The sequence below is a fragment of the Hirundo rustica genome, chromosome 1 (assembly GCF_015227805.2).
Source record: "Hirundo rustica isolate bHirRus1 chromosome 1, bHirRus1.pri.v3, whole genome shotgun sequence".
Classification (NCBI taxonomy): domain Eukaryota; kingdom Metazoa; phylum Chordata; class Aves; order Passeriformes; family Hirundinidae; genus Hirundo; species Hirundo rustica.
The window spans coordinates 10,075,952-10,100,904 of NC_053450.1; positions in this window are offsets into that span (position 1 = coordinate 10,075,952).

The following is a 24,953-nucleotide window of genomic DNA, read 5'->3' on the forward strand; positions in this document are numbered from 1 at the left end:
AGATTGCAGACAGCTAGACAGAAAACACTAAAATACTTCACTCAACACTTCCAATTTCAAGTTTAACTCAATGTCACAGAAATAGCCTTGCTTAGAAAATATCTGTGAATCAAGATGCTTAGTGCTTCAAGTACATCCAACAAGATCTATCTAAATAGCAGCATTAGCAAAATGATACTGTGTCCAGCCTCTATGTGCAATAAAGAAGCACTGAGATTTCCTGTATGGCTGTGTTTAACTCTTCAATGAAAATTTTCATCTGTATTTCTAGACTTTAGGATTTTTCTCTATAAGTGGGCAGCAAACTCTGCCTCACAAAGTAGAAGTTTCTGCAGCAGTTCTAGTGTGTTGCAAAAACTGAGTTTTGAAACATAACAAAGAAAAGCAGTGAGTCTCTGTGGACAGGACCCAAATTCTCTGTTTACAAGCAGGTAGAGAAAGCCCCTGGTGATGGAAAAGATGCAGCAACAACAAAAGTTTCATTTAAACAAACACCAGATACCAACTAGCTCACTCAGATAACATCCATGACTTACTGAACTGTTGCAAAAACATAGTCATCGTGTTGCTAAAAGAAGGTGAATGTTTGGTTTAAACACAGCTGCAAAAATACCTGGGAAGAAACCTAGAGTCCTGAGTCTCACATCATTGTGAAAATGAAGTGAAATGACAAGGAGGACCTACCAAAAGAAATACTTCTACATTATTCTCAATCATAATTTGCATTGTACAAGTAAACAATCATGAGATTTCCTGTTTTGTAGCTAAATCTTAGCAAACCAATCTTCCATAAATTTACAATATAGAAATCATTCAAATGAATTTCTGAATCAAGCTGCTAGTGAAGTTTGCCTTTCCACAAAACAAAGCCCTTAAAACTGCATAGTCATTTTTAAATTTTATCTGGGAATTCGAGACACCTTTGTATAGTAAGTGATTCCATAAAACATTTTTATTTTATATATAAATAAATAAATAAATAAATAAATATATATTTTTTTTTTTTTAAATTCAAAGGCAAACCATTTCTGCACTAGAGTCTATGCAGAGACCTCCAAAATGGAGAGAAAGATTCTCCATCTGTGCCTGTGATTACCCCTGGGTTGAAAAAAAGTGAAAGCATAGAAATCTTACCACTCATACATTTTCTATTTGTATTGGTGGCTTGGGCTCGGCATTGAGTATTTGTGGCTTCCTTTCACAAAAGATTTTTGTCACTAATTGTAGGTGTCCCAGGTGAAGGCATCTACATCTGTACAAATCACCTTGGGCTGCTGTCACAGAGAATCAGCCAACACAATTCCCACTGCCTGCATGTGATGCAGCCCAAGGAGATGACTATGTTTGGTCACATGAACTTGGCTGTATCGACACAGCCCCTGATGAAAGGCTGGCAAGTACACTGCATTGGCTTGGGCAAAAGGATGCCACCCAGAGGGACCTGCACGGGCTTGAGAGGTGGCCCCACGCAAACCTCATGAAGTTCAGCAAGGCCAAGTGCAAGATCCTGCACCTGGGTCAGGGAAATCCTCAGCAACACACAGACAGGGTCATGGATGAACTGAGAAGGCCTTGGGGATATAACCAGGCAAAAATTAGATATGGTCTGGCAATGTGCGCTCACTTCCCTGAAAGCCAACCACATCCTGGTCTGCATAAAAAGCAGCATGGCCAGCAGGTCAAGGGGAGTGAACCTGCCCCTCTACTCCACTCTCATGAAGAAAGGCTGAGAGAGTTGGGGTACTTCAGCCTGAAGAAGGGAAGGCTTTGGGGACAGCTCCTTGCAGCCTTTCAATATATAGAGCGGCCTTATAAGAAATGGAGAGAGACTTTTTACTGGGGCTTGTACGAAAAGAAAAAAGGCATTGGCTTTAAACTAAAAGAACATGAAAAGGGCATAAATAAATTTTTACAATGATAATTATAAAAGTGATGATGCAGTGAAACAGGTTTCCAAGAAAGCTGTGAACGTCTCATCCCTGCTAGTGTTCAAAGCCAGACTGGATGGTCCATGGCAGTGCAGTGTGGGCTAGATGAACTTTGAAGGTCCCTCCCAACCCAAACCACTCCGTGATTCTGTGATAAGTAGCTTAAATGTAGGAACTACACTGTTGTCCTCTATTGCTAGGAGAGATGGGTCCCTTCCACAACCGCTGTGCTAGACTGGGAAATGTCAAGGCTGATGTACTTGACAGTGTATGGGTCTATAATGATCAAGACACTTGAAACCCAGGCTGTGTGGAAAAAAAAAAAAAAAAAAAAAAAAAAAAAAAAAAAAACCAACAAACCTTGAACTCATATTAAGGTATTCAACATACTTGGAATTTGCTGTTTTGAGAGGCAGGTTTGGTTTGACAAAGGCTTAAAGGTGCAGGTAAGTCTTGAAAGATTTGTTAGCCCTGTCTTAAGTGACCAAGTACACATACCCTCATTATGTTCAGCACAGTTTTTAGCAGATACCTAATGTGCACAAACCAGTCAAAATAAAATTACCTTCTTCCTTTTGTACATTACCTAATTAGATGTTTGCTATTCTATCTGTATTGTCTATGCCTGCATTAGCCTTAAAAGTCTGTTCTGATCTCTGTGAAGACAACTACAAATTTAACACAGCAGCACTATGCATGATGGCTCCCAATGCCAAGAAATATTAAAGCTTTGAGGAATGCTTGTCAACACCTCTGTTCCACTCCTGTGAACATAATCACCATCCACCATTACATTAGAATTAAAGGACAAAATTGCATTTGGTGGGAAAGGAAGTATGTGGGTAACTACTGAAGTAGAAGTAGCTTCTGGTTATAGTGGGCAGGACAAGAATAATGAGTTCGGCTTCTGGCAAGGAAGATTTGCGTCAGACATTAGGAAATATTTCTAATGATAAGAACAGCAAAGAACAGGAATTGCCTGAGGATGCTGTGATACCTCTACACTGGAGGTCTTTAAAAACAAGACAGATTCACATTTGTAAGGAGTGGCTGGGGTACAGGAGATCCTGCCTTGGCTCTCTGTACCTACGAGGTAACCTTCTTTCACATCCATGTTGCCACCATCCACAATAATTCCCCATGGTTTTGTTTTCGGGCTTTGGAACTAAAAAGAGAAATAAATTACTGACACTCTTCAGGTGTTATTCTTAGAAGGTAGTTTACCAGAAAATAGGGAACTCTCTAGGAAGATCTCAGGACCCTGAAGCCCTCATCAAGTCCCTCTAGCCAGGAGAAAATTACAATCATAATCCCTTGTGTAGTTAAATGAGACCGAAGAGGTGGTGGCCATGACCCTTGAGCCATTCAGACACCTGATGTTTGAGTTTGAGTAGGATATTATCAAGCAAGACACAATGAAAAAGAGTGGAAAAATCTCCCAGGCATGTTTTAGACAACACACAGGCAGTGCGGTGAGCTCTCATGACACACTGGTTTGTAAGGTACTAATATACCAAATCTGATACTGGCTGGGAAAATGAAATTCCCCAAAATGAAATGTCAGTGTTTTCACCCATGAATGGATGACAGTTGTAGAAGATAAAAGGCATCATAAGCTGTACTGCACTTAGACATGTAGAGGCAACAACAGGAACATTTCATGTTATAAAAAATATACATATATAAAATTTGATCAGCAGTAAATAATGTTTTAAGTGCTTTAGAGTTTCTCTTGTCATTTCTCTGACAGACAGGAAGGACTTCTGGGATTGATACAGCTCAACCTGTCTCTGTGAGACAGTTTATCTCTAGATTTTCTATCTCCTTTTGTGAAAGGGATAAAGAACAGGGCTTATATGTCTTCTTATTTTTTAAGTCTTGGCTATTTCCTACACATGTATCCTTCTTCCACCTCCTTCATGAGTAGATAATTTCTCACATCAAGTTTCTGAAGGGTCTGCAAATGTATAAAATTTTATGCTATTTTAAAATTAAAAACAAAAAAAAAAAGGAGAGAGAGAGAGAGAGAGACAGAAAATTCTATGCAGTTCCAGTAGTCCAGTGGCCAGGAAAACAATACACACACTGATTTCTGATTACCAATGTCTTTGGTCAGTAGGTGTCATACATAATTGGTAAAGAGCCTTTGGTCTGACATTCACTTGCAAAGTAAAATGATACTTTTGGATAAATCCAAATAACAAATAAAGATCTAAATACCTACATGTTCACAAAGTGGCCAGGTAAAATGAGAAATGGTCTCAGTTCTCTACTTCATTTATCATAGTGCCTAAAGCCAAGTTTTAACTTGCTTTAAAATCTGGAATAATCCCATGAATGCCACACATAGTGAAGAAATTGCCAACAACCCTTGACTCCCTCTCACAGATATTTATAAGGAGATTATGGAAAGCACTCAACAGTGGCCAAACCCTGTTTTACTGGAGTAAACAGAACCAAAAATTCCCCACATAAAGGTCTGAAATGTCTCATGTAATAGTTCTGTGAAGGAGAATTAAACTTAAGTGACATTTTAATTATCACAGTTTTGCAGAGAAATGGTGCTGCTCCCAGTGAGGCCCCCAGCCCAGTTTAGTGTCATAGGGAATAACAGAACAGGAACTTTTCTCTCATACCATATGTAGTGCTTACAGTATGAATTACCCACGTTTCTCCTTTGCCCCACACTTCGCATTTAACACGCACTACACAAACATAGCTGAAACATTTTCTGAATAAAAGGTTGTTCAAAGGCAAATGGGCATAAGCAATAAGGCAGAACACAAAAGAATTGTCCATACTAGAGCTCCATCTAGCTATTAACTCATCTTCTTTATCAAACACAAGGAGCAGCCTTGCTGATAGCTCACCTTGAAAATGCACAGTTATGATCCAGCTGGACAAAAAGGAAACATATTCTCCTATTAATGTGCAAATGAGCAGTGTCTAATAGTGCTAATCGATGTTGCCCAGGGGAAAAAAAAAGGGTCCTTAAAAAGATAATGGTAAGTATCTGATGAGCAGAAGGGTTTTCTAGTGACTAGTTAGCCACTCCCTGTGCTGCCCACTGATGTTTCTAGGCAGTTGTTTCATTAGGAGAAGTCTCACATCAAGCCACGCTGCTTTTTCAAATAGAAAACTATCCAATTAAAAACCTTATTTCTTCTGAGCAGCCAACTATATAGGCTTAACTGAACTCCTGATGATGACTAAATCTTTTTATCCTTTGTAATATATTTTTACTGTGAACCCCTGTGTGAGACGGAAGTACTTAAACTGATAATGACAAGTGGGTGGGAAGGTATGTGTCAGGCAAAATGCTGTGACTAAACTCCGATTTGCAGTGAGGCAGCAAGCTCAGGCACTGGCAAGAAAAACATCTCATTGAATCAGCACTTCCCAAACCAGTGTGTGAAACAAACATGCAGCAGCATTGCCAAGTTTTGCAGCAGAGAACAAAGGATGCCTGGGAGTTGAATTGGATCCTAGTCCTCAAAATCTTTCAGTATAGGATGCTGCCCTACTTCTGATTCTTTGGTCAGCTTATGTTGCATTGGCTTGGGTATCTCTCCACAGCATTACTCTACATAGTGCAGACAGGCAGACTCCTACTTGTTTTATTCATCAATTCTCCCCACATTTTGTTATTCCTGCACTCTTTTATCCATTTTTAGGATAAGTAAATAGACTCTGCTTAGCTTCTATTGAGCAGCAATAATAGTCTAAGCCATGGGAGTGGGAACATTTCCCCATTTGTCTTGCCATGCTTTCCAAGGCATGCTGCTGAAGGGGAGAGTGTTTTCAGGGAACTCAGCGATCTTGGCTTTACCCAGGGAAAATTTCTTGCTCACTGGGGACGTTTTGAGAAAAGAAATAATTCTGTGACCCCGTTACTGAGAAGCTTTGGACTGGTGTAAAACTATACCTGCCAATCCTTTGCAAATGGCAGCCACTTTAATGTCACTTGTGAGTATGCTTTAGATGTTCCTCTAGGACACTGCACATGTCTTGACTGGCAAAGTAATGCAGTTATTACAATTGACCCAGACTTAACCTTTGATCCTTGGAGAGGAGCTCTTAAGTCATTTTTTATTAGTCATCTCTTCTGGGTCATGCCTCTGCATCTTCCTCTGTCACAATCCTTTCCTAACTCACCTCCAGGACAGATTCTGGATGGCTCCTGGCTTTATATGCCAAGGGAGAAATACACTCTCCCTACTTCTGTTAATACCCCAAGGGCCTCACTTATCTTTCTGAAGGAAGCCTGGGAAAGTCTAGCAAAAGCAGGCAGGGCTGGGTTTTATACCTCTGAAGCTTCTGATGAGAATACAGATTCCAGTACAGAGCTGACTCAAGGTATGCCACAAGGCAGCCAACTTCTGAGGGCAGTCCGAGTGAGTAAAGCACTCCTTGGGTTGTCTGCTGGGACACACAGCTACTGCAGCAATTCCTGACACAGAGATGTCCCCACGCCTTGCAGAATGGGGTCCTTCCAGCCTGGGCTTGGAGATGCAGGTGACAAATCAGCCAGACAAGGGTGGCAAAGCTATATCCATTGCCATATTCTGTAGAAGATGCAGAAAGATCTACCCAAGCCCTGAGCCTGTCATCAGGAGAGCTCAGTTTTTGTGTCTTTTTCCATGCTACTGCCAGCACTTCCTTACAAGTCACAGTCTCAGGTATTGTTACTTTATTTTTGATTAAAATAAAGACCCAGCTGGTTTTCCCAAGTTGTTTTCCTTCAAAAATATGCTTGACATGGTACGAGGGTGAATAGCCTTCACAGCTCTGTGATGTACCCACCTAGGTCTCCAAATAGCTGCAGTGGGTTGTCCCTGCCTGGACACCAGATGTCCACCAAAGCTGCTTGTATCACTCCCCTACTCATCTGGACATGGGAGAAAAAATATAAAAAGTCTCATGGATCAAGGTAAGTACAGACAAAGATCACTCACCAGTTGCCATCAAGTGCAAAACACTCTCAGAGAAAATTGTTTGATTGATTCCCAATCAAATCAGAGCAGGATAATGAAAAATAAAACCAAATCTTGAAACACCTTGTCCCCACCCATCTCTTCCTCCTGGGCTCAACTGCACTTACCATTCTCTCTCCCTGCTCCTTCCCAGCAGTGCAGGAGGATGAGGAATGGAAGCTCACAAAAGTGGTCAGTTCACCACTCCTTCTTTCTCAAGGGGAGGACTCCTCACATTCTTTCATCTCCAGTGTGGGGTCTCTCCTAGGGGGAGACAGTTCTCCATGACCTTCTCCATAGTGAGTCCTAACCACAGGTTGGTGTTCTTGCCAGCAAACAGGGTCCTGCATAAGGTCCTCTCTCTACAGCGCCACAGATCCTGCCAAGAGCCTGCTCCACCATGGGCTTCCCACAGGCCCTCACCCTCCTTCAGGCATCCACCTGCTCTGGTGTGGGCTCCTCCATGGGCTGCAGGTGGATCTCTGCTCCCCTGTGGACCTCCATGTGCTGCAGGGGCACAGCTGTATCACCAGAGGTTGCACCCTGGGCTGCTCTTGGGGCACCTCCTGCCCCTCCTTCTTCACCAGTTGGGGTATCTGCAGGGCTGTTTCCCCCACATATTTTCACTCTGGCTGCTGTTGAGCAGCAATTTTCCCCACCTTCTTAAATCTTCTATCCCAGACGCATTACCACCATCACTGTGGGGCTCAGTCTTGGCCAGTGTGGGTCCATCCTAGAGCCGGCTGACACTGGCTCTGTCACATGGAGGAAATTTCTGACCTTTTCACAGAAGCCATCCACTACCAAAACCCAGCCACACAAACCCAAGTCAAAAGCAGAGGGCTCAGACATGGACACAGGAACTTGCAGAGTTGAGAAGAATGGGAACTCTGGCAATATCCCACAAAATATCACAACTCCTGAGTAGATAGGACCATGCTAAAGTGCTGCAGAGAGCTGCAAGCTCCAGTAAACTTTATCAGTTTGCATCCTCCTGTGTTTTGGGATTAAGCAGAGCTCCCAGCCATTGTCCTGATAGTAGGCCTAGCTCAGGAGCCACAACATGCTTCCTGACAGCAGGTAATCCATCACTGCCTGGCATGCTGTAGGCAGGCATTGCCTTGTGTGTGTTCACTTCGGGAGCTGGAATTCTCCCCAGGCTCTTTGATTGCTCCCAGCAGTATCCAAGTGAGACTGGCCCACTGCTGCTCTTCCTGCCTTGGGAATGTCCTCTGGGGATGATTGAGGATACTTGGTTTGCTGCAGTTTCCACATCAAATGCATAAACCTGGTCAACCCCTACAAGCAACTCTCCTCATTTTCAGACTTGGAGATCTCAGAATCTCAAGAGCATATTTTTAAAGGGAGCATTATCTTGACTATCACAGCACACAGTGAGGGAAAAAATATGGAGAACACAGCAGGCATACAGATGCCTCTAAACACAATTGTAGCATCATAGATATGATAGAGTTAATACATAAAACACAGGATTAAAGCACACAGCACCTTGACCCAGCTGTTAATGGAACTGGGATTCTCAACACTTCTGGCACAAGTCGTTAGTCCAAAACCAAAGAAATAATTCATCACTGACTGCACACTACTGGCCTTTTGCTTTAAATAAAAGGGATGAGAAGCGCTGTCAGATAAACTCCACTGTCCTGCCTTGATTTTAACACAGCAGATTCCAGCCCAGATTGGCTCCAGACTTTTCAGAGACCAAACAGAGGTGTATATCCCGTCAGGAGGGATTGAGAGGTGGCTACTCTGGTTACAGGTGATGGATGGGGTAGGGAAGAGGCTGAGCAGGACTTCGGGCTGTTCCAGGGCCATGCAGCTGAGGTGATGAAATGCATGGAGGTAGCAATGTTGCTTTCCCTTCCCCTTCCACATGCATCCCACCTCCTTCCATGACTCCAGCCTGCCTGTCCTGTGTCCTGATGTTCATGGACTAAGCACCAGTATCATAATCATTTTTACAACCAGCAGTCAAATATCTGCTTTCCCAAGTGCGTAACACTGACCCTGATTCTCAACCACAAACTTCAGTGGGAAAAGCAACTTAACCAGCTGAGCTGCAGCACAGAGTCTGAGAAGAAGAGGTTTGATCTAGCATCTGCTGAAACAAAACAAGGATTCACACTGGTCTTAGTGAATCAGTGAACCGAGCCCCATGTGGCATCCTGCTTGTTTTGAGTCCATCTTGTAAGGGTAAATGACTGTATTAGCCACTTTGGGGTTTTTTGTTTATTGTTTTGTTTAGGTTATTGGCCATGAGAAACAATCTTATTGACATCACAAACATACACATGACTCCCAGATCACCTTGCATGATTTGTTTATTTTTCTCAAAAACAACAAAGGGCAAAGAGCTGCCCTATTTTAATGTGCTAGCTCATAGTCAAAAGAGTCAAGTAATATTTTCCTGTAAGAGCTAGTACTTATATATGAATCAAGTATCAAATTAAGCTGACAAGTTAATCCATTAACCTACCCTTTATCTAATAAATACCAAAGAGAACAGAATCTTATTGATCTTAGCTGTCGCAGGGACTTTGGACTCTTTAAACTCATTGCTGCCTGTAGCTAATGGGACCACCAGAGTTAAACCCTTCACATATGCTGTCTGCTTTCTCGTGTCTTATAATAATTCCCTGAGTTGTTATTCTTATCTGCTCCAGCCGCTTCTTCATTTGCTTATTTGTTTATACTTATCCTGTGTTCTCACACTGAGTTCATCCCTGAAAAACTCTGGCAAGCTGTTTTCTTCTTCCACAGGATTTACTATACCTAATCTGATGTTACATTCTTAAAGAAGCCATACCACAAAATAGGTTGAGTTGTCTCCTGTGGTCACAGCTTCTGAGCTGTCATTGGCACAAGAGCCAGACCCAAACCCCCCTCATTATTCATCGAAACCCTCTTACCCATTTCACTGGGAATCACACTTGTGGCAGCTCATCTCCCCACTGAAAGGCAGTATAAGGAAGTCAGTATTGTCACAGTAGAATCAAGCAGAAAGTAAAGCATCGGTTGGCTGTCAGCAAGCAACCATTTTATAACAGAATTATACAGTTTGATTTTAGTTCGAAAGAAAAGGTTCTGTTAGACCTTATCTAGCAAACCTAGATACAGTTTGCAACCTCATGACAGACCCATCTTAGTCTTTGGCTTATCAGGTGTGAGCAAACAAAAGACCTTCTCAAATCTCAAATTGGGAGGAACAGCTGTTTGTGAATTAACCCCCACATAATGCAGGCTGGCTTTGCAATCCCACCTCAATCTACCAAATCTGTTTGATTTTACCCAAAGTATTTCCCCACTCAGGAGTTCCTCCCCCTTCTCCCATACACATTCTGCATGATCAGTCCCTCTGTTGCTCTCTAAATTTTGGCACCCATATTTTACACCATTACAGATTGCAAGCTGAAAACACACAGTGACCACACTCACAAAGAAGAAAGCAGCTCCCTTCTGCTTCCCCAGCAGCATCAAGAAAGCCCCATGGAAGTTGGATTTCGCATTACTTGTTCTTTTGGGAAGACTTATCTCACACCTTTTCTTTAAATTAAAATTTTCACATAATTCTTAATTTGCAAGAGAACAGTAAAGGATTCACTATTAACATATTGACTTAAAGCTAAGATGTTGGAACAGACAAGCGTTGAAAGTCAATGCTGACATCACAACATTTATGAAAGTGATTAAAATCTTGAAAGTACCAACAGCTTGTTAACAAAGGTAATCAGTGTTTTTTTGGGTTTTTTTTCCTTATTAGAAGAATAGGATTTCTGTTCTAAATGTCCTTCTCCATAAACATCATCTATCCCATTATATTTGCGCTGCTATAGAATGGATTTCTTATCCTTTTGTTTTCCTTTTGTTTTTAACTCTTTTAAAAGGAAAAACATCACTGAATGGAAAAGGGAAGCTACACCAGAGCATAAATGTCAGGGGTATAAAGGAAGCCATCATCAGCCACCCCTAGTGACTAATAAATGCCAGTAAAATTCATTCCACATCTGGAATGTGGTCTGTAGAAAATCCGACAAGTATAAATCACTACCTTCGATCATAATATAAATCCTGACGTGATGCAAATAATGCATAGTTCGTGTGTTTGTGTATTTTACTGAGGTATCAGGAGGAGGAAGGAAGGGCCAGGTGACAGGATACAGGGAAGTTAGAAAATAACTTTGTCCATTCCAAGAAACAATACACTGCTTCCACCGGAAGAATATTTTTTAGAAAGGAAATTTACTCTCTCTTGCCTCACCAATGCTAACTACTCCTCCCCCAGTTTTGAAGCCTCCAGCGAAAAAGAAATTAAAATATTTTGAACTCTGCAATCAGAAGGTCACAAAATACCAGCTTGGCTATGCTGGCTACATTTACTTCTCCTTTGCACAGCAGTTATTCAGATCAGATGTAAGTATATGTCCTGGTTCATCTCCTTGGAATATCTGCTCCTTCCCCCATCGCTGCAGTTCACCAGAGGGTCATGCCAGCAGCTCCTCACTGATTTCCAAGAGACCAGGTCTCACAAAGGTGACTGCCAACCAATGCAGTCAAGCTACAACTGTCTTTCCCTATTTTTACCCCAGAAGATGGTAAGCTATGTATGGAACACAGACTTGATCCAAAGCCCACAAAAGCCAATAAAACTGTAAAGGAAAACCCCCTGTAAGGGTTTCACAGCATGGGTGTACGGCAAAGGGGACCTTTTTATTCTGACTCTGAACATGCAGCTTGCAGCAGACAGCAACAGCACAGCTTCAGTAACCGACTGGGAAACAGCCTCTCCCCCATGGATTTGTTGTTTGATATTTTCCTCACAGCTCCTGATTCCCTCTTCAATACTCTAAATTTCCACAGGGGAAAAAAAAAAAAAAAATCATGGTTAACTGTTCAAACTGTGGATCTACGGTGTTGGTGTGTGTGAGAGCAGGGTGTCTCCATTCCTACTGCTCATCCCAGACATGCAAAAGTTCCCATTCGTGTTGTGCCCTCCTCAAAGGCAGAGGGGCTTCCACTTATCATGACAGCATAATTTTTACACAGTTTCAGTGTATGATATCTAGGGAGGAAAAAGAGATCTGAAAAAGCCTGTGAAAGACATTCTTCACACACACAAAAGACAAATTCAGGACCCATCAGGATGGCGGCAAATGTGGAGTAATCTCTTTTAGATTTATACCATTCAAAACTGTAAAATAATTGGGCCTCAAATAACGAAAATAAATAAGAATACAGAATTATAATTATTAAAAGCAGTTACATGGCATCACAAACTGTAAGGGAAGATCACCTTTATACACAAGTGCAGTGGGCCGAATCTTGGAACAATGCTAATTTGCAGTGCTTGCTTCAGGATCTGACCCAGGGAATTTTAGTGGGATAAAAACAGAGAATCTGTGGAGAAAAGGTAAGTCTATTCAGATAGTGTATGGAGATTAGAGGATTTCCCTGTCCACTAGAGATCATTTCTATTATGCAGCAGAGAGAAAAGTCTTAGTTAATTCTTGAAAGGCTTCCCTTTTCTATCACACTAAGGTACATTCTTTATAAATTTCTTTTTCCTTTTCTTTTCTTTATGGACTCTAGACACAGACATCTGGATTGAAAAACTAACACAGGCAAAAAATGCTTAATTGTGTGACTTTTTTGTGTTTGAATGTGCCTTCTACCCTTCAGAGGGGGATATGAAACTGTCCTTGAACCAAAGGCTAAGGAAAATTTTCCTGCAGCTCAAGTATTGTATTTCAGTCCATACGCCCTAGGTAGTCTAAAGTGACCCCCCCCAAAATGCAGACAGTGTTAACAGTGAGTCCCTGGTAGAACCTGTCACACTGTCTGGATCTGCTCCTACAATGCAGCACTAATTAGTATTGCAGACAGGCCACTCTGCGGTTTGACTGGATACTCTTCTGGGAGGAGGTTCCTATATTTTACTGATAACACAAGAACTGTCTGGGTGTCACAGCAACATTGATGTGTCTTGCTCATATCTACATTAAATTTCATTCCCCCTCTCCTCTTGCAAATTTTAACTATGGTATTGGAGGCTGAGGGCTTTTTTATTATTATTTTTTAATTAGGTGTTTGTCCTGCTTTCCCTAGAAGTTTTTTTTGAGGAATAAGTAATGACATTGCTGTAAAGCAACAAAAGAGATCGCTACTTCACAGTTCACCTTGAGAAAACACAGAGTTCAGGTCAGCTTCAGGTGTGTTCCTGATGGTGCCAAGTGTCAATACAAAGCTCTTTAATGACTCATATCCTAATTAAATCTTCCCTCCCCTGAAACACAGATCACTGCATCTTAACTATTCAGTTCACAAAGTTGAATATCCTGGCAGCTACCTACTAAATCTTTCACACCTAGAGACTAGATATAGTCAAAGCTTGTTTTAAAACCTCTTAGCTTTTAATAATTTTCTTTAAAACACTGAACCTATCAGTTGCATGCTACTAAACTTGACAACACTAAATTAATTTTAATGAATAAGTCAGGGGGGAGGAAAATAAAGCCAAAAACCAAGCTTCATTTTAGGAGTGTAGTCCTCCAATGGTAAGGGATAATCTGGCAGGAAAGGTATTCTGGAGGACAGGAGGAAGAATTGATTTTGATTTCTGGAGAGCAGTTGAAGTAAATTCCTGTTCTCTGACTTTCATCCCTTGTATAATCTGTCTTGTGAGCTACTCATCCATTAAATGTGATCTACAGTGTGATCGCGACACGCAAAGCAACCACACGGAGACGAGAGATTTGCAGGGCAGAGATGTTCCTCTGAGAGAGCCCAAGGCTGAGCCAAGGCCGAGAGCCCCTCTGCCTGTTTATTTCTCACTTTTTATACATTTGTGGGTCTGGCTGTGGATTGGCTTCTGGAGTTTTCACCTCCCAGCCAAATGGTCAGACCAACTGTCAGTTACAATTGCTTTCAGGTTAGAAATATACAAACAAAGGACAGAGAATGAAAAACAAAGGATTTGTTTATGTTACATGTGTGAGAAAAGGCAAAAAATTGCTACTAATATTGTACAGAAGCTAAAAAGTCTGACTCCATCTCATGAACAATCAAAAGGCTTTAAAAAACTTAGAAAAACCAGGGTGACACTACAGCAACTATATTTTTACTAAATCTCAAGTCCAAGCTCCTAAGTTCATAGAGACACCACAGCACACCATAAAATTTGAACATGTTTTTACCTGCGGGGCTCCTGGAAAAGATGCTTTTGGGTTTGAATTCAGCTACAGACAGGGTCACAGTGTTTGAGTCACTGTTGTTTAATGAGCAGCCACTTCTCAGCAGAGGAATTTAGGCTGTCATGGGACAGGAAAAAAACTCTTGCTTGAGCCAGTCATAGCAGTCCCACAGTCACATCCAGCCTTCCAAACCACTGGCTTTCCAATAAACTTTGGGGTAAGTCTCTCAGCTACTGCTATTAATGCAAGAATTGAAGAAGTTTCAAGCAGGGACCAAAACCCACGGTCATAAAATTGCTATGGACATGAACAGAAAGGGCTCTCTCCCACTCAAAACACAACATTAGATGGACATGGATGGGTGAGTGGAAGGAAACAATAGGAAATTCATATCATGAAGCAGCAGCAGAGGAGAAGTTAGCCATCTAATCTCAGCTAGCTCTCCAGGCACAATGGTTTGCTTGGCTTTACTGTGAACTGGAACAGGGAATTAATCCAGTTTCTTCAAGCCTTGTGCTCTGTAAGCTGCAGCAGCTCCCAGAGCCACTGCACAACACGACTGCATGGGCTGCTGTGTTATCCCAGCTGGAAGGATGGTGTTAATATGTGGGGCAGGAACATATGACAAGAAAATAAAAATACTTAAAGCTGATCCTGTTGGTGAAAATTGCCCACTGAAACAAGTGTTGCAGTGTTTGCCTCTGATAAGGATTGTCCTGGCTCACCATTTGACATGGGTGTTGGTGCAGCACTACCATGTCCATCCAGGGCTTCTTGTGGATTTCTTCCATGGGGATTTTCAGCTCTCGAGCCAGCAATTTTTCTGCCTTTGTGCTAGCTCATGCATCATTAATGACACATGCACCTGAACCCAGAAACTCTTGCCAGAGATGAATAAGTGGGGTTATGATAAAACTTATTTTCATACAGATAACAAGAATATCCAGAGCTATAAATATGGTTAACCAATGCCTCTTTGTTGTTCAACCTCATTCTTAAAAGTTTAAGCCAAAATCTAAACATTACAGATATAAAACAGACATACAAGAGCAGGAAAGGGGAGAAAAAGAGAAACATTACCCCTTGCCTCCCAACTAAGAGAATCTTAAGCCTTTCCCAAGACAGCCAAACACACACTTTGGTGGAGATTAGGACCAGAGGCCAGATGAGTCTTTGCTCACCTCCAGGAGCTCTCGTCCTCTTGCTTGCAGTTGACTACATGGATTTCTGCTGGAATGCAGATCACATAATTAGTCCCATACTAATGGAGAAGGGATTCATCATGACCATTCCTGAACCCGACAGGGTCTTCAAAACGTTTCTGAAAGAAAACAGGAAGCTGCCAAGAAGAAGTGGACATCTCTGGTCCAACAGTTGGGTCTTTTGTTTGAAACCAAGAAAAGCACCATTCAGGACTCTAATTGATTAAAACTGAGTGCAATTGCCAGAGCACCAATAATTGCTGGAAGAGGGCAGCGGTCACCCTAACGCGTTGTCACTTCAGAGGAAGTTGAACACTAACAACCAGTCAAGTAGCATTAGTTAAAAGTAACCTTTTAATGACCCCTGATTTCTCCTTGAGGAAATACTTCCTACAGATTTTGCATTATGGTTTGCAATGCTAGTGCATTTGTCTTTGAATACCTTATTTATTTTAAATTTTAAAATATGCAGAACTCTTCACTGCTCTATTCTGGCTGCGCACTCTAAATGCCTTCTGGCATGATCTTTGGATGAACCCCAGGAATTTTGCAGCTCATCTAAATTTGTCCCATCTCTCCTGCTTGTTCACAATAAAACCACTTCTTTTGCTAACTTTTCTGCAGCTGCCATTTCTTCTACTTATCTTGTTTTGCTTGATTACTTAATCACAATTAAATCTCACTAACTTAGTTTTACTTTTCCATTCGCTCACTTATGTGTAACATACACATCTTCCTCTTCCACAATGTTATATTCAATATTGCAAGAAGGTTACCGATAGTCCCATAAACTTTATGTTTTTCTTCCAGACTGAAATTTGGATTAGCATCTAAACCCTGGAATCACCACTCTTATTTACACAAGGAAAAAAAAAAAAAAATCCATATTGTATTTCAGGCTTTTTCAGTAAAGGTATAAAATTTACCACTATTTCAGAAAAGCCGTTGCAAGGAAAATGCACTCAAAATATTTTGTTGAAAAAGAATTTACCGATTTAAAAAAGATTTTAAGTTCTGTGGAAACATATCTACATTTCAGGTCATCTGGATTTTTTTGTTTTTGAATTAATTACTTTCTCAATTGTGCTAGAACTTATGAAAGTTTGATACTAGCTTTGTTTTATTTTTCTTTGGTGACACATTTATTACATTCCATTATTCTGCTAAGTGATGCATGCATATTAAAATACCTCTTTCAAAATCTTCAATCTTTATTACAAAGAAGAATCAAACCAAGAAGACATGTAGCAGCATCTTGGTATACCAACATCTTGAATACCAGCATCTCTCTATTCTCATATTTTCTGCTTCAGTTTGTGCCTTGGCCTTTTTTAATTGCTCATAGTATTGTCAAAAAACATACTGCAAGCATTTAAAACGCTTTCATATGTTGCCTAATCACCAGACACCTCTAGGAGACTGTGTAAATATCAAAGTATTAATAACTAAACATTAATTAAAATATCAATTAATAAACCTTCTCTTCACAAGTGAAAAGTGAAATTATGAGAAGTAATCTCACGCTGTCAAGACATAATTAAAAAAAAAAATCAAAACATTAGTGAAGAGACCTGTAATTAAGTAGAAATATCTGGAAACCCATGGAAACCTTGTGAAGAAGGAAAGCATTTTAGGTGCAGAAAAACTGAATGACCAAATTAGAGAGGCTTTCACCATGAGTGAGAGAGTACTTCACCTCTGCCCTTCCCTGGACCAAGATCAGCTCACAAAGCAGAGGTAATGCCAGAGCAAGAATGGGACAAAGAGGCTTCCCCTATAAGCAGGAAGGAGAAGAACATGAATCACGAAGTAGACTGGAGACAGCTAACACCAGAAGAGATTGGAAGACACAACTCTCAGAGCTTTGGGAGAGAAGACCAATAACCTCCAAGCTGTGGTGTAGTGATGTGATTCAATAAAGAAGGGTGAACAAAAGCATCTATATTTGGGGGATTGTATGCTTGTCTGGGAGTCGGCAAACTTGTCCACATCATCATTTTGCCCTGAATATCCTCCATGGTGGACAACATGGCTGTGTCCCAGCCTGACCAGGTAAGTTATTTCAACATAACTAAACTGAAGTAAGAGCCAAAGGACCCTGGGAAGTATGAAGGATAAGGAGATTTTTGTTGGGTCTACATTCAAGCATCTCTGCACCTAGAACCAGGAGAGGGAATATAATTTTTGACCTTAAAAATAGACTTTCATTTTAGGCACTGCTGTCACCAATGCATGTGTGCAGGAGTGTTTGTGTACACTAAAATTTTATCTTCTGCCTGCATCCAGGTGTGTTGCTTTTTTGCTGAAAAGGTTTTTCAAAGTGCAAAAATTATACTTTTGTCCTAAAAAACCTTGTTTCCTTGTTCCAAGTGGACCAGAAAACCTTGCAAGTTCTTTCTTTTCCTTTCTGATCTTAAAATAATACTGGACACTTGTCCCTGTCTTTTGTCAGTATCAAAGTGGTACATTTCCCCTCTTCAGGACTCTGTTTTAGCTCCTTTTTTCAGTTGAGGTAGATGATGTATTTGGGATTAATTTGTAACCTTCAAAAGCTTTTAGATAACACATCTGTTTTGTAAGAGTAGCACACACTGTCCTTAAGTGTTGGGGAAGGAAGGGAATATTACTCTATACAGGGGAAGCAGTCATTCCTCTGGGGTCAAAGTCCAGAGGGTCTGCACTTTGTTCATTCTCTCATGCCTGCAAGCAAGGAATCAGGAAACATAAACACCCACAAGATAAAAGCAAGACCTAAACCTAGAGAAACAAGCAGTGTTGATCTAACTCTGGATTAGACCCTTGCAACACACACTGGAGTCTGCCATCAGCTACTGCGGATCACACTACAGGGAAGGAAGGGACCTATCATGCTGAGAATTACCTTTGCAGCAGAGACACTAAAAATCAGACAAAAAATCATACACAAGGAATGGTATGGGATAACAAACCAATGTTATTTTACTGTGAGAAGTGCAAGAATCTTTATATGAGGGGGTGTTGTGGAGAATGTCAGGTATGTACATAAAATAAAAGGTTGTTGTAACGAACCCAGAATATTTTGCTAATCTTCACTGAGAAATCAGTACGAAAAATTCATCCTTGCAAAGTCAGTTGGCCCTGTCCTGTCTGTTGCCCAATCTATTTGACTCAGACCACAATAAAGGGAAACGTAAAAAAAAAAGATTTCTGATGGACTTGCCTTGAGAATTTGTTGCCCAAGGGGAAAGGTCTGACTCAGTAGAGGGTTTTCAGAGCTCTGAAACTGGGTGTCTGTGGGGTGCACACAGGGAATGCAGACATCTACAGTTCTCCCTCTGCAAGTTTCTCTCAGCCTTTACTCTTCTTCTCATCCATTTCTTTGTAGGCCTGGTCTGTTGGCCTTTGGCCCCATTTAGTCAAAGCTCTTGTAGTGATCTGGCTTAGCATAAACCTAGTCTTTTTAAATATGTCTGCTCCATCTCCTACCAGCATCACATTGGTGTCACTGAGTCTAGGTATTTACTAGCTCTGTAAGCCCTGACATTCAGCTCCATTTCTCTGGGTGTTTAAAGGAAAAACTAATCCAGGTTGGTAGGGAAGAAAAAAATTTGAAAAGTCAGGAACACAAAAAGAAAATCAAAAATAGACCAAATGATGAGTCTTGAGAACTCAAAGATGAAATTCGAGCAATGAACTCCCTCTATCTGCCCTTCAGGTTGGCCTTCACTTCATTGTCACCATGTTTCAGCCTCTCCTCTGCTCTGTGACTCCTTTGTCAGATCCTGATTTGGCTGTGGACAAGTAAGAGAGATGCTGTAGCGCTGGGCTGCAGTCAGACAACGTGCCCCTGTTCCTGGAGCCCTCAAAGCCATGCTCCTCTGCTGCACCCAGTGTCAGCTCCCTGCCGAGGCATGTGCCAGACGTGCAGTCTACTTTGGGACTTCATTCACATGCTAGAACTGGATAAATTTGAGAAGTCAGAGGGCAGAATGAGCATGAAGGACAGTAGGTAGTTCCTTACATAAACATCATCTGACAGAGAGGAAAACGGTGTCTTCTGCTTTCAAAGAAAGCAGCTGGAATCAAGCCCAGAAATTTTCTGCAGCTATCATCACTCAGCCATGCTGCACAGAAAACTGAAGACACAGAAATGATACAGTATGAAAGTGATAGAAGTGCTGCAGTCTGGCTTAAAATTGCACTGGGAATTGGAATTTCACATTTCTGAGATATGTGTGTGATTCAGCTCACAGACACCACATCTTAATAGTGACTTCCCACAGATAAGGTTGTTAGAAAATGTTCAGCAAAGTGGTAGCATGCATGAGCCCTCTCTCCAAGAGCCAGATCTTGTAAAAGTACATGCTTCCCACTGGCTTTATGGAGAATTTTTCTTTTGGATCCTTGGGCAGCCTGCAGCTCCCAACATTGTCAGCTGGTTGCTCTGGCAGCGGTTTGTATTTTAATATGATGCAGAATCATTCTACCTTAAGTCCTTACACTGCCTGCTGTCTTAAAGAGCTGCTGTTTGTCTTCTCTGAGTGGATGCATTTCAGTGTCAAGAGAACAGATTCCAGTACAGCACAGGCAGAACTCTCCACTGCTCTGTGCTCTTCTGTAAGCAGCTGCATCCCTGCAAGGTGGGTGTGGAAGGCTGCCAAGTCTTAGTGGCTCTCTTTCACGCCCTCATTATATGGGTTATTACAGTGGTTACAAGCCAATGAAGCTATCAGACGTATATATCAGCTTAGGGCTGCATGCATACTTCAGGAACCAGTTTAACAATAGCTTGTGCTTATGCACTTGATTAAGAGTTCAAACACATTCATGGAAAGAAAAGGAAACACAGGACAGTCGTGAGCAGTTGCTGTTACAAGTGTCTGTGATTCTGTTCACCATGGCAGTGCTGGATCAATTTACACAGGTGATCTGGCTCTGGGAGCTGGTGGCTCGAGGAATGGAACAAAATAGTTACATTGATGTTATCTCTCCAACAATATTTTAGAGACAAAAGACGAAAGGGCAAAAAGTCTTTAAGCAGCTGCTTTATCAGCATGGTGTCAGACTATTGCAATCTGCAACTGGGGTGTCAGAATATGCTTGGTAAGCATATTTTTGCCTTTTTAGGGTGGTCAAAGATCATTTGGTCCTTGCAGTAACTTACTGAAAAGAATCTAGAAGCACAGAATAGTAAATTATCAGTATAGTACCAAGTAATGTATTATTTACAAGCACAGTGTGAGCTGTCAGGTCAGTTAAATCAATTATTCACCATTTGTTCAATTTAGCTTTGTGTAAATCTTCATTTTCTCACTCAGCAAATTCCAAATTTACTACAAAGCCTTATGCCATGTCTGTAATGAGAACAGACTGAAAAGTAGAAAAAGGCAGACAGCTTACTAAATTTATAAGCAATCACTTGAAAAAAAGAATGATCAATGTCTACACTTTGCTTTATTTAATCTAGAGTGTGATTTTTGTGTGTAAATCATATATGATATATATATAAATTTCCATGTTGAGATAGGAGTATTAAATTCCATCCATTTCTTTTCTGTTACATACAGCAAGAGATTAAGACATTCCCGTAAGTACTGAGGGACTGATTAGAAGAGGGATTCATGGACTTTTAAAGCTGAAAAGGACCATTATGGGTTGTGGCAACTTGGATCACATAGACTATAAATTTCACACAGGAATTACAATAACAAGCTTGTGTCTTCTGATTGGACTAGACTGTAACAGAAGAATTTTTTGTATTTAATTTGGCCATAATGTGCCACATCGGTGGAAATATTATATACACCAAGGTGAAAAAGAAAAATTTGCTTATTTGTGTAACCAAAGAACTAGCAGTAAGGCTAGATCTAAAATCTGATGTACATCATCATGTACATCTGTATGATGTACAACTGGAATGCATAGCTAGGATAAGTTATTTGCATTAGAGATTTGAGTGCAGTATTGTTCAAGTAGTGTGGAAACAGTGAGATTATCTTATAGACCTCTGCCCAAGAAAAAAACCCTCAGCTGAGAAGATAATTGAATTTCTCTCTTTGCAATGCCTGGCTTTTCTTGAGAGGACCCCTGCTATGTCAATGTATTGGGAAAAGAGAACGTTATAATGCATGAAAACAACTGATTTTTTAAAATTCTTGATTTACCATTCATTAGCTGAGCAATGGGAGCAGGCCATATATACATTTAGTGTGGCTCACTTATGAACCAAAATGTATTGGGTCAAACCACAGAAAATCTCATATCTAAGGCTAGTCTGCTTTTCTACAGTGGTCATAACTCACTGATTTCTGTAGTGGTCACAGATGCAATTCATTTCAGTGAGTACAACACTGGTTGTACTGGTTGTACTCTGGTGTACTAAATGAGGGTTTGTTTTTTTTTTTCCTCTCTGTAGTCCTCTCTTGAACAAAAAGGATATTTAATGAAGAATTATTAAATCATAGCTTTTTCCTATGTCCATAATTTGAGTTGAACAGAATTCTTCAAAGGAGTGCTCACAAGAAGGTCCAGGCTCTGCATTTGTTTACCATGTTGCCTGTGGGAAATCTAGATGCAAAGAGCCAAGAAGTCCAACAGCCGCAGGATGTAGTTCTAGCCCCAGCACCTTCACGCAAAAGGTATCCAGTTCTATGCATGCTGAATTAGGCCTCCATAGCTGAGTTGCTTTTATGGAGCACAGCCATCCTCATGAACTGTCCTTGCCACTAAGAGCTTTGAAAGTGAGTGGTGGTACTTTGAGTAGAAAATAGAAGAGGAACTAGCATTGAACAGATGAATTAGAACACATGGAAGACATCCCCAGAATACCAGAAAGAAACAGATTAAATCTACGGGGTCAAAACTTTAGTATTTCATTCACAGTGTCACGGTATTAGCTACAAGAGTTTAGAGAGAATGAAACTAGTAAACTATGCCAACTTCTTGGTCATCTGGGTTTAAATTTGGATTAAAAAGGACATGAAACTTGCCAAAAAAGGGTGATATGAGTTTAGCTGAAAGACAGATACAGATATCCAAAGTGCTTCCATTTCTGACTGTCACAATTCTATTGCTCCTCAAGGCCTCTCACCACCCAGAGTGATAGTTTTTGGAGCAAAGGGGATTTAGTTTCTGCGTAATGAGGTGGGAATGGCTGGGACCATCTGAACAGAAGCAACACAGTTCAGTCAGTCTGTACTGCAAAAGTGAGAGATGGGCTGTTTGCTTTTGAGAGACCAGAATGCATGAGAGGTTTTCAGTGCTCCACAGTAAAAGAATACTGGGAGATGAGCTGCAAAGTTGTTTTTCTATTGCAGGAGTTTTTCTGAATTTGTCCTTGTGTTTGACTGGACCAAAAAGCATCAAATGGGACAAGTCATTGACTGCTACAGAACAGGCTGCTCTCTGTGTCACAGCTACCACCTCACTGTGTGGCAGAGTGAAACCTGGATAAGCAGCATAAGTTACAGATGGGCACCTGGAAAATATAAATTATGTGGTCTCAGATCTCTCCTTGGGCAGAAGGACTTGGAGAGGTCTTTTAGAAGACGTGTTGTACATCAAAAATTGAGAGCCTCTACATTTTCTAAAGGAGTTTGATACTGAGAGAGGTGTTCAACTTAAAGCATGGCAGATGTCCTGTATTATGCTGTAATTGACTTTCCATTCCTGAGTAGCCACTTACATGTTTTTGTCTTTTGTTTCTTCTCCAACAAGGACAAGGGGTCTCTGAAAAGTAAGAAAATAATATGTGCAATTCTGAAATATCATTTTAAAATTGTACATTTTTTGTTTCTGAATCTGGAGTATTTGGAAGGAAAAAAGGAAACTATTAGACATCCCAACAAAATATCAAAAGCCTACCTCAGAAAAAATATGATCATGAAATAATTAATTATTTAAAAGTCCATCATCTTAGGTAGTTAGTGAAAAGACTTGCTCCAGAGAGTGTCCTGCAAAATGTTTTAGCCCATGGAAAATAGCATGCCAAAATGTGTTGCAAGTCTGAAATTTTTTCCTTGTCTATCCATGCTAGATATTACTAGGATGTAATCGAAGAAAAAAATAAATTAAACATTCATGACAGAAACTGTTTGAAAGCTGCCATAAAAATTAACATTAATGTGTCAACTTTCCAGTCTGGTACCTTGCAGACAAGCTTTGTCCCTGACTAGTCTGTCTGTGTTTCTTGGCTACTTAAAAAGTATTATTATTGAGAGACTATTCTTTGTTATTTAGCTAGGAATTGATTTCTTCCCTGACACTTCTAGAATTGAGTTGTTTTATATTAATAGCACAAGCTACCCATATTGAAACATGTACACAGTGTTGCATAGCCAAAGGAGAAACTGGCCCATAGGCTCAAAGAGATTACTACCAGTCCCTCAAAATCCTCTTAAAAATAAGACCATCATAGAATCACAGAATGGTATGGGTTAGAAGGGACCTTTAAAACTCACGTAGTCCAACCACCCTACCAGGGCCAGGGACACTTTCCACTAGACCAGGTTGCCCAGGGCCTCATCCAACCTGGCCTTGAACCTCTCCAGAGATAGGGTTCAGAGCCTCATCCAACCTGACCATGGGGGTGTTACATCTACCTTCTCTTTCTCTACCGTCAACCTGTGCCAGTCTGTCAATACCCTCAGAATAAAATTCTCATATCTAATCTAAATCAATCCTTTTTCAGTTTAAAACCATTATCTCCTGCTATCTCAACAGGCCCTGCTAAAACATCCATCCCCATCTTTCTTACAAGCTGCCTTTAAATATTGAGAGGCCACAATCAGATCTTCTTGAAGCCTTCTCTTCTCCAAGCTGAACAGCCTCTACCCCCTCAGCCTTTTCACACAGGTCAGTTGTTCCAGTCCTCTCATCATTTTTTGGCCCTCTAGACTCCCTCCATTTCTTTCTCGTACTAAGGACTCAGGAGCTGGATTCAGTGCCCCAGGTAGGTCTCACCAGAGCAGAGTACTGGGGAAGAATCACCTCCCTTGATCTGCTATTCACACTTCTTTTGATGCAGCCCGGGGAATGTTGGCTTTCTGCACCAGGAGCACACAGTGCTGACTCATGTCCAGCATTTCTTCCATCACCATTCCCACATCCTGCTTCACAGGGCTGCTCTCAATCCTTCATCCCAGCCTGTACTGACAACAGGGATTAACCCAACCCATGGGCAGGACTTGCACTTGATCTTGAACCTTATGAAGTACATTGCTTCCCTTTTTCCAGTCACCAGGGACTGCACTTGACTTCATGTATCATGGAGACTGGCTTGGCAGCTACATCAGCCAGCTCCCTTAGCACCAAAAGTCCCATTAGGTCATGCAGACATATACATGTTTGGATTTCTCAGGTGGTCACACACTTGATCTTGTCTTATAGTGAGAGGAACTTTGCTCCCTAGTCCCTACTTTGCAGCCCATCCCGTTACCTGGCAGAGTACCTGCCTTGTGAAATATACTGCTGTCTTTCAGCAGTTTCGCTGGGAAAATATTAGTAAAAATACATGCATTTGGTAGTTGCTATTGAACTACTTGGTACTAGTCACAAGGATAGATTATAAAACAGCTGCTGCTTCTCACTGGGAGAAACATTCCAAGAACAATGCCTCCCAAAAATAACAACATAGTCCTGGATACTGTTTCAGCCTAGGTTTCT